This window comes from Panicum virgatum, chromosome 9N, assembly GCF_016808335.1.
Source record: "Panicum virgatum strain AP13 chromosome 9N, P.virgatum_v5, whole genome shotgun sequence".
Lineage (NCBI taxonomy): Eukaryota > Viridiplantae > Streptophyta > Magnoliopsida > Poales > Poaceae > Panicum > Panicum virgatum.
In genome coordinates this window covers 40,849,544-40,858,696 of record NC_053153.1, presented here as the reverse complement: position 1 = coordinate 40,858,696, position 9,153 = coordinate 40,849,544, and the positions used below count along the sequence as shown (strand labels likewise).

General features: G+C 48.5%; 1 pseudogene; it reads left to right on the top strand.

The window, feature by feature from the left end:
* The first annotated feature begins 1,153 nt into the window (after window positions 1-1,153).
* LOC120689013 lies at window positions 1,154-4,029 on the top strand (annotated as a pseudogene).
* The last annotated feature ends 5,124 nt before the right edge of the window (window positions 4,030-9,153 follow it).

The following is a 9,153-nucleotide window of genomic DNA, read 5'->3' as shown; positions in this document are numbered from 1 at the left end:
TATGGCAACATAGGCACTACTCATGGACACTATGGGTTGGGATTGGCCTAAAAACACTATATAAATATGATCTGATATGGTGGATACAGTGCTAGTGCTAGTATAGCACGACTGTAGTGTTGCGTGGGTCAAAACAGTAGCAATATAATGGACACTAAAAAACACTATATGATTATGATCCGGTGGATATAGTGCTAGTGCTAGTGCTAGTATAGCACGACTGTAGTGTTGCGTGGGTCAAAATAGTAGCAGGCAGTACTGTTTCTGACATACACGATATGATTAATGACCGACACAATCTAGCAGAGATCCAATCAACAACCTCATACATATACTTCCCTCCAGTCTTTCTCCAAAACCTTCCTCCCTCTCTTCCTTGCAGCCGGCCGCCACCTCCCATCCTCTCTAGCTCTCTCACGCAGCACACCTCCCTTCCCTGTATGCGCTCCGCCCTCCCCTCTAGCTCTCCCCGATTGGTGGCCTGGCCTCCAGTCGTATGCCACCACTGTCCCCCCCCCCCCCCCCCCCCCCCCCCCCCCCCCCCCCCCCCCCCCGCACCGTTGCAATCCCAGCCGCCGCCGTGGTTTTCTCGCACAGGCGTACCAGCAACCGACATTGTAGCCTTCCCAGTCCCTAACTGCCTTGTCGCCTCTGCCGCAGCCTTTCCCACCTCTCACCGTTACGACCGCAGTCATGGCCTCCCCGCCTCTTGCCTCGGCTGTGGGGGTGCGGCCTCCCCGTGCCCGCTACCCCCTTAACCTTCAACTACGGCGACGGTGGATCTGTCAGGCAGCGGGCCTGCACTAAACCCTAAACATATCGTGCTTGGGCCGAGCCGTCACGAATTAAGCCTTCGTGCTAATAGTGTCGTGCTTGAACATGCCGTGCTATGACCGTATTCATGAAGTGCAGTGTCGTACTGCACATTTGTCCATCTATACCGTCAACCTACTACCCTCTACCCCCTACACAACCACTGACCCACACGCGTACGTACATCAACATCTCTCACGATCGATCGAGTTGCTCACCTTCTTCTTCACCGGCCGGCCGCGCTGAGAGAGCTATCGAAACCCTCGACCTCGTGTTAGTTGCATATACAGTATATAAAAACCACACTGTGTCCAGTCGTGAGGCCACGAGCGAGCAAACGCCAACCACCCTCGTCCTCCTCCCGCGGTCATCGAGGCCTTCCACAGGATACCCAAACGTACGTGCCGGGCATGGGCAATTGCCAGACGGCCGAGGCGGCGGCCGTGGTCATCCAGCACCCACCCGGAGGCGACGGGGTTGGCCGCGTCGAGGTGGAGCGCGGCGCGCGCACGGCGCCCTCTCGGCGGCGGCCGTCATGGCCTCGAACCCCGGCCACTACGTCGCGGCGGTCATCCCCGCTGACGCCGCGGCGGCGGCAAGCCGCAGCAGGGAGGTGAAGAAGCGGCGGCTGAAGCTGCTCCGGCCCGACGACACGCTCGCGCTCGGCGGCGTCTACCGCCTCGTCAGCTTCGAAGGTACATATATAATAAGTATAAATGACCGTGCATTTCAGCAAAACACACAGAGATTGATTTGTGTTCATGCATGGGCGGCGACCATTCGCAGAGGTGCCGAGGGAATTCGTGTCCAGACGCCACACCACGCTGAGCCGCGTGGTCGTCGTCGCCACCGCTGCTGCCGACTACGATCGCCGGCCGGAGTCGTCGGACCGCTCGCTTGCTGACAAGCAGAAGGTATATGTTTGTGGCTGTCTCCATTTGCTATATTTTCATTTAATATAATGACTAGAAAAAATAACCTTATTTATCATATAATAAATGCAACACAATTTTTTTTTGTTAGTAGTGTTATTTATTGTCATAGCCCTTCAACGTTTTATTTGAAAAAACTCCTCATAAGTAGTGCTATTTATTGTCATAGTCTTATGCTAATAGCAAATAACATGAGTTTTTGAAACACTACTATGCTCATTTGTTTTGCGGATATAAATAGCGTGATTATTCCGAGAGAGAGGTCTTTGCATAAGATACTAGTACTATGCGCAACAACCAAGTTTCCCCTTTATACACATAGGTTGGGTTGGGACTTGTCAGCTTAATCAAAGGTGGTCCTTTCGTGCTTGTGCTGATTAATTAACACTACCGGAAAACCGTATTTTGCCGTGTGCCAGAATCTTCGCCGTGCGCATTATTTCGGGCACACGACGAAGACATCCTTTGCCGTGTGTCGCCAGAAGAACACACGGCAAACAAAAAACACACGGGAACCTTACTTTTCGCCGTGTGCCAAGGGCCAGCCGGTAGTGTAAGTAGGAGGAGGAAGACCATCAGCAAGGGGAAGAGACAGCTATACCCAAACGTCCCCTAGGTAGACGCGCAATTCTGCAACGTCGACACAAAGAGGAGATGGGTCGCTTGAACAGCAAACAGGGTACGGATTTGCAGAGCATGGCAATGAAGGTAATCTAGATTGCATATTTATATAGTGCTAGATCTCTGGAAAATCGATCATGTGGTCCGTCAGACATGACTGATCAATGGTTGGTTCACCCGGCCGTAAAACATGATGAACACTCCACGTTATACATGCCGCTCGAAATAGATTGCATACGTCTCGCTTCACCAAATCAAAGAAAGAAATAGATGACCTTTTCTTTGACTGGAATGGTTGAAATAGACGACTTTCGAGACAGGCGAAAACATCTCCTATCTATTGCCGACATAAAAAATTTTTTAAAAAAACTGAAGATCCATCATGAAGAAATAAATCCTGATCTATCTACGCGTACATATATAGGTATGGATAGCAGGTCTATTCCCAGTTAATAAAAGCTGCTTTCATTTTCAGGAGGCCACGTCCGGCCCACCCGATCCGACGGCGAACGGCCACCGTCCGTTGGATCCCGAGCCAGACTCGGGCGCTGTGCTCGTCATGCTCGGCGGCCGGTTGGGCCTCACTCGGCACGGGCAGTGGAGGCTGGGGACGTCTATTCATCGCAGCTGCGATTGGAACGGATCCAATCGCAGCTGCGGCTCTCTTCTTCCGCTGGCTCTGCTACTCCGCCGGCTCTGCTCCCCCGCCATCCCCCGCCTCCCCGGCTATGGCGCCGCCACCGGCGCCTCCGCCGCCACCCTCCACCGCCGCCAACGCCAACCGAGCTCGCCGTCACGCCGTCCAGCCGCCGCCGCGCCGCCTTCTTCTTGTCCCCGCTGCCGGCACCGCCCACCGGGAGTCCGGCCCCGCCCGGCCGGCAGCGCTCCTGTGCCGCCGCACCCTCCGCCGGCGAACCGCCGCCACCGCCTGGCCGCCGCCGCCCCCGGCCCCCTCCTCTTCTATAGCCAGAGGCCATGGAGCCGCCCCGGATCCCGACAACCCGAACCTAAAGGCCGCTGCCGCCCGCCACCACCCCGGCCGCCGGCGACCTCGCCGGCGGCCGCTCCTCCCACCTACCACCCCCAGACCCCGGCCAACCCCCCTCCCGTAACCCGGCAGCCACCACCATCGCGAGATCTAGAGGAGGAAGAAGCACAGTGCGCGCGGGCCCACCTGCAGCGACTGCAGCCCCTCTTCTGCGATGCGTCGGTGCGGTTTCGCATATGCGATGAATAGATTTGCCCGTGGAGGCCCGCCCTGCCCAGCATTGCGGAAGGGAGCGCTGCGTGCTGAGAGCTTGCTTTCTAGTGTTTTACTTTGACATGACTCTTCATGCTTGTCGTACGTGGTGAACCGGGGGTGTGTTTGGTTGGGCTGTGGCTTTTGAAAAAGCTGTTGTGGGCTGTGGGCTGTGAAAAAGCAGCTGTGGAAAAACAGTCGTGGGAAAAGCAAAAGACCGTTTGGTTGGGTGGCTATGACTTTTGAGAAAAATGCTAAGAGAACCCACATATCATACATGGTCATCCCCACTCAACTCTTTAACTCTCTCACTGATGAGCGGACCCCGCTCGTCAGCCCCTTCTTCCTCCCGTGAGCAGGTCACCAGCCATGGCGAGCCTCCGGCCCGCTCTCCTCCGATGGCGGTGGAGCTAGCACTCCTGCTCCTGACCGCGCCCCCCCTCTCCTCCTCCCTCGCGCCGGCTGTGCCCCCTCTCATCTTCCCGCACGCCGCCGGCGGCGAAGGTCGTGCTCCCGCACCTAGCCGCACACCCACCTTCCTTGCACATGCCAGCGGCGGTGGGGCTCACCCTCCCGCACGCGGCCACGCCCCTCCTCCTCTTCCTCTGTCCGGCCCGCGCAGTGGCGGTGGTTGTTGCAGCTAGAGGGCCGCGGCCGGCGGCGCCTAGGAGGCCCCGTGGCTGGCGCTGCACGCCAGGTCCACGCGGGAAGGATGCGGAGGGGCTGGGTCCGCCGGAGGAGAGGCGGAGGGCCGCCGGAGGGACGCCGGTGAGGAGGCGGAGGGCCGCCCGCGAGGAGGCGGATGGGCATCGACGAGGAGGAAGCAGTATCGCGAGAGGAGGAATAGAACAAAAAAACGAAACGGTATGTACATAATCAGCGGCAGGTGGGTAATTTTTATGCCCAAAAGCCAGTAAAAGCAGGGGGGAATGGTGCTTTTGGATTTGTACTAGGTAAAAGCTGGCTTTGAGTAAAAGTAGATGTGGCTTTTGAACTCTTTGGTTGAGCTTTTGGCTTTTGCAAAAAGCAAAAACAGGTTGGAAGCCCAACCAAAGCACCCTTGATTTGTGCTTCGATCACATGCGAAGACACTTTGTATGCTTCCATCGCAAACTGCTTTTAATCTCCGGTTTGGAACAAAGAGCAGGCAACATAATGAACTAATTAATAATTAGCCAGAAGCATGCATTATTAGTAGAGTCCGCACGTGTTTTAAAGATCCTAGTCCACAAATCTTAAGGCTGCGTCTGAATGTCAATTGCTACAGAATTTCAACCCACTTCGATCTGATGGGACCAATGGTCTGTACTCAAACGAAACCACAGCAATGGTATATAGATTGAAGCAATGAGCACCACGAGCCCACGATCAAGGACAGTTGCCTTGCTCCAATTTCTGTTGCCTCTCCGACCCAACTTTTATTGCTCAGCAAAGTTTGTTCATTCGAAGCACCTAAATCCTAAAAAAGATTAAATTGATTAATATCAATTAGTTTCATTGAGATTCGATATCAGAAAGCATACTTTATATGTAAAATGAGCTTTTAAGCCTTACCACACTACGCCACAGCTACAACAAGCACATATATAGATTAGAACAAAGCATGCAGAAGCAACATAAATGGTTCAGATAGATTGATAAAATTTTACTGGAGTGAAATAAACATTTCACAAACTGAACCACATAAGAGAATTTAAAATATCAGAGTCTCCACATTCAAATATTTTATTACAAAACTTTTGTTCAACATACATAGATAAGTGTGTGCACACGTGCTGCTACACACATCCAACGCTGCACCCTCAAACTCAAGAACCCGCGAAGGAGGAAAATGTATGAGGTTTGTGGAAAACCTCGGCAAGCAATCAACTTTAACCAAACTTTTAAATCACAATTTGGTTAAATATTGGATTGATAATTTGATATAAAAGATATCATATTGAGACAATATATAACTTCAGCTAGAGAGATATATAAAAATTTCATATGAATGCTTCAATGCACATGCAAATGGTGCAATGCAATGCATGACTTCACTTCTACCCACAAATTCTAAGGAAGGAAGTGCAAGCTGCAACCACATTGCTATATCTCAATATGCGTTGTTGTATCGATACTTACTGCAGCAATATGGCTATGGTTTCTCCATATGCATATTAATATGAGAGTGCAAATGTATGTTTGCAATGCATGAACTTCATATACCTTTCCGAAATTTATAACTACAAGAACAATGCCACAAAGTAGATAAACATATAATTCAAAATAAAGCCAAAATTCAGATTTTTTTTCTTGCTATTGTGAACTTCTGAAATTTAATGGAGGCAATTCAAATAACAATGTTAAAGCGAGGCGACCACATTGCTACGTTTACTTGACTTTCCCGAAGATCACGAACGTGAGCTAAACACTGATCTGAAGGTGCACCACCTATTCACAAACATAGCTTTCCACCAAAACAAACACCCTTCAAAATAAAGGCATCAAGTAAAGCATTTCTACCCCCAAACCCTACGTCCTCACATCACCACATGCAAGTCTAGTGAAAACAGCATTGTTGCTTCTTTTCTTTGACTCTATAATTCTGGTGGACAAAAATTCTCATCTTCTGGCATATGAAATTTAACTTCAACTAATACGACCTTACTGTTTTCCAGAAAGAAAAGGAATAGTTATTATGAATTTCTCTACAACTGTGTATTAGTTCAAAATATCTAAAAACTGTGCATTAGTTCAAATATCCAGAAGAGCTGGAAAAGAACTGACATAACTGGAGCTCTGAAATTTCTATGGAAGTGTACTTTCTCAATATGGAAACCTTATGAATTTCTCTACAACAGTGTATTAGTTCAAAAATATCCAATTATGTTGTGTTAGTGTGCCTAAACATGAAAATAACATATTCTGAGGCAGACAAACTGCCATAAAGAAACTTTGAAATCTCCCAGATATTAAATCCAATTGGAGGAGTTCTTTATGGCTTTGGAATGGTATCTAAATTCTCTACAATTCTTATAAAAGTTTATTATTTTCTGGAGTTATTTACATCACGTGAAAAGACCAACAACATAGACTGCACAGATCAACAACGTGCTAAGAACAACGATGAGGGTAACCCTTAAGCATAGTCCTCAACGATGACGAACACCACCAGACGCAGGTATTAATGACGTTTTGCAGAGTAAAAGTTAGAGATGAAAGTGAATGGATGTGTATTCATTGAGAGGAGACCACTGTTTATATACATGCCCAAGGGGCCAAACCACCGAGGGACACACCCTTCGGGGCTAGCTTGGACCTTAGAATGATTAAGTACATAATTAATTAATAACTTTATCACTAATATATTGCTTCACAACACATAGCTTGGCCAGGAGCGCGTTCTATGATTTTGTAGCCCGACATACTGTACATGGTTTCTCAATTCGGCAAATAGCATCGTTATGTACCACACTGCTATGAAAACTGTTGGTAGGGGCGGGTAAAAACATATTTCTAGGGATAGATGCGGTACCCACCCCTACTTTTTGTAGCTACAAATCCTATTAGTAGAGGCGGGTAAGGTGCCCGCCCCTAGAAATGGATTTCTATAGATCGGTGACGCATGGTTCAAGGATTCGGGCCAGATGGGCTGAAATTCGGTGAAATTCGTCCATTTCAGCCCAGCCCGAGAAAAATATAAACCGGTCAAAAAATTCCGGTTCCATTTGAATTTTTGGCCCAACCCAACATTCAAACTAGTCCACTAGTACCTCCCATGGGTATAAAACTATGAAATACATCTAGAAACCCTAGAAGTTTCATTTTTTCTCCTCCCATCTTCACTGGTGTCGGCGGCTGTTCAAGCAAGCCACCAGCAGCAGTCCACGGATCTCCCCATTGGCCTCCTCTTAGTCCGCTCCTGTTCTTCTCTCCTTTGGCATTACAATGTCCACTCATTCCCCTCTATTTCCTTTCCAATTCCTGGTGCTCTTGGATCCGTCAACTCGATCTATTGCTGCTGGTTCTAGCCTCTATGTAGGTGATGATGGCCGACAAGAGCTGCAGCGCCATAGATGGCACCGGCATGCAAGGATAAAAGTAGACCTGCTACTGGGGTAAACAGAGCATTAACATATCTACAAAATTATAGGATAACAGGGCTTCAAGGATACTTGTTTGATAACTTTCTTCGTTGATAGATTGCAAAAACTTTTAGACAGGTTCGATGCATTCATTTGGTTTGCTGGTTATTGCAATAATCTCTGTGAGTAACAAATGAAATGTGATGAATGTTAAAATTGGATGGGATTTCAATCAATTTTTGTCAAATATGATAATGAAGAGATGGGGGAGAAACCGAGGACATAATGAAGAGAGAGGAGAGCTGTGCATGTGCTGTGTTGTTGTCTTTCTACATAAGCAAGAGCTGCCACCTGCCACTATTTTTTTATTTTCTTAGGGGCTGGTGACCCACACCTTCCACTGAAAATGAGCCCCATTTTTCGGGGTGAGAGAAGGGGTCACCTGCCCCAAAAAATACATTTCTAGATACGGATCTACACCCTTCTATTTTATTGGAACGAGTTACATTTTAATTTGCCTCTAGAAAAAAAAACGAGACGTTGCTACAAATTATTTTTTAGTAGTGCCACTGTAGCAAAAATGGCATCTCATGCCATATTTCAATATAATGTTTTGGTGATTGATATAGACAACACAACACTTGGACTAATGTGAGTATTAAGATGATCATTCTCAGGCTTTTAGGTTCAAGTGATGACAAAGAGAAGATAGGCGTAGCTAGGCCCGAAGGGCCGCCCTACGGGGGGTTCCGCCCCTCGCGGGTCTCAGGGCAGCGCCCTGAAACCTCTTCGGTCCAAAGGACAAGAATCAAAGAGACTGTGAAGAAATTCAATACACCGGTTGAACCAATGTTAAGGAAAAGACACACGCCGGTGTAATTGTCCAGAAGCTGGAAACTGAAGATACACTCACCGGATTAACCGACGTTGAAGAAAATGCATACGTCGGTGCATTGCCAAACGAAGACCGATGAAAATACCTACACCGGTTGAACCGACGATGCATCGGTCAATTGCATCGGTTCAGTTGTCCAGAGAGGTGGTTTTTGGAGGAACGTGAAGAAGTTACACTCACCGGTTAAACCGACGCTAATATTAAATACACCGGTTGATTACATCGGTTAAACCGGCGATACACCGGTTGATTGATAACGGCTAGTTTTTCAAGTAGCAGTTTACATACACCGGTTGAACCGATGATGGCTTTTTGGGGCACGTCGGATTAACCGGCGTTAAGCACATTTCGGGCAGCTTTTCTCCAACGGCTATATTTGCTTGTGCTGCCTATATATACCCCAAGGCCGGGTCATTTGAAAGTGCTGGAGTTCAAGGAAGTATACAAGAGCTAAAGATCATCTCCAACCACCATAGAGCTTCATTGTACATCATATAGGCTTAAGCACACTTGTGAGAGTTCTTAGTGCTTGTTTAGGCTTAGTTCTTGAGAGAACTAGCTTGAGAGAAAGCCTTGCTGCGGCAAGCA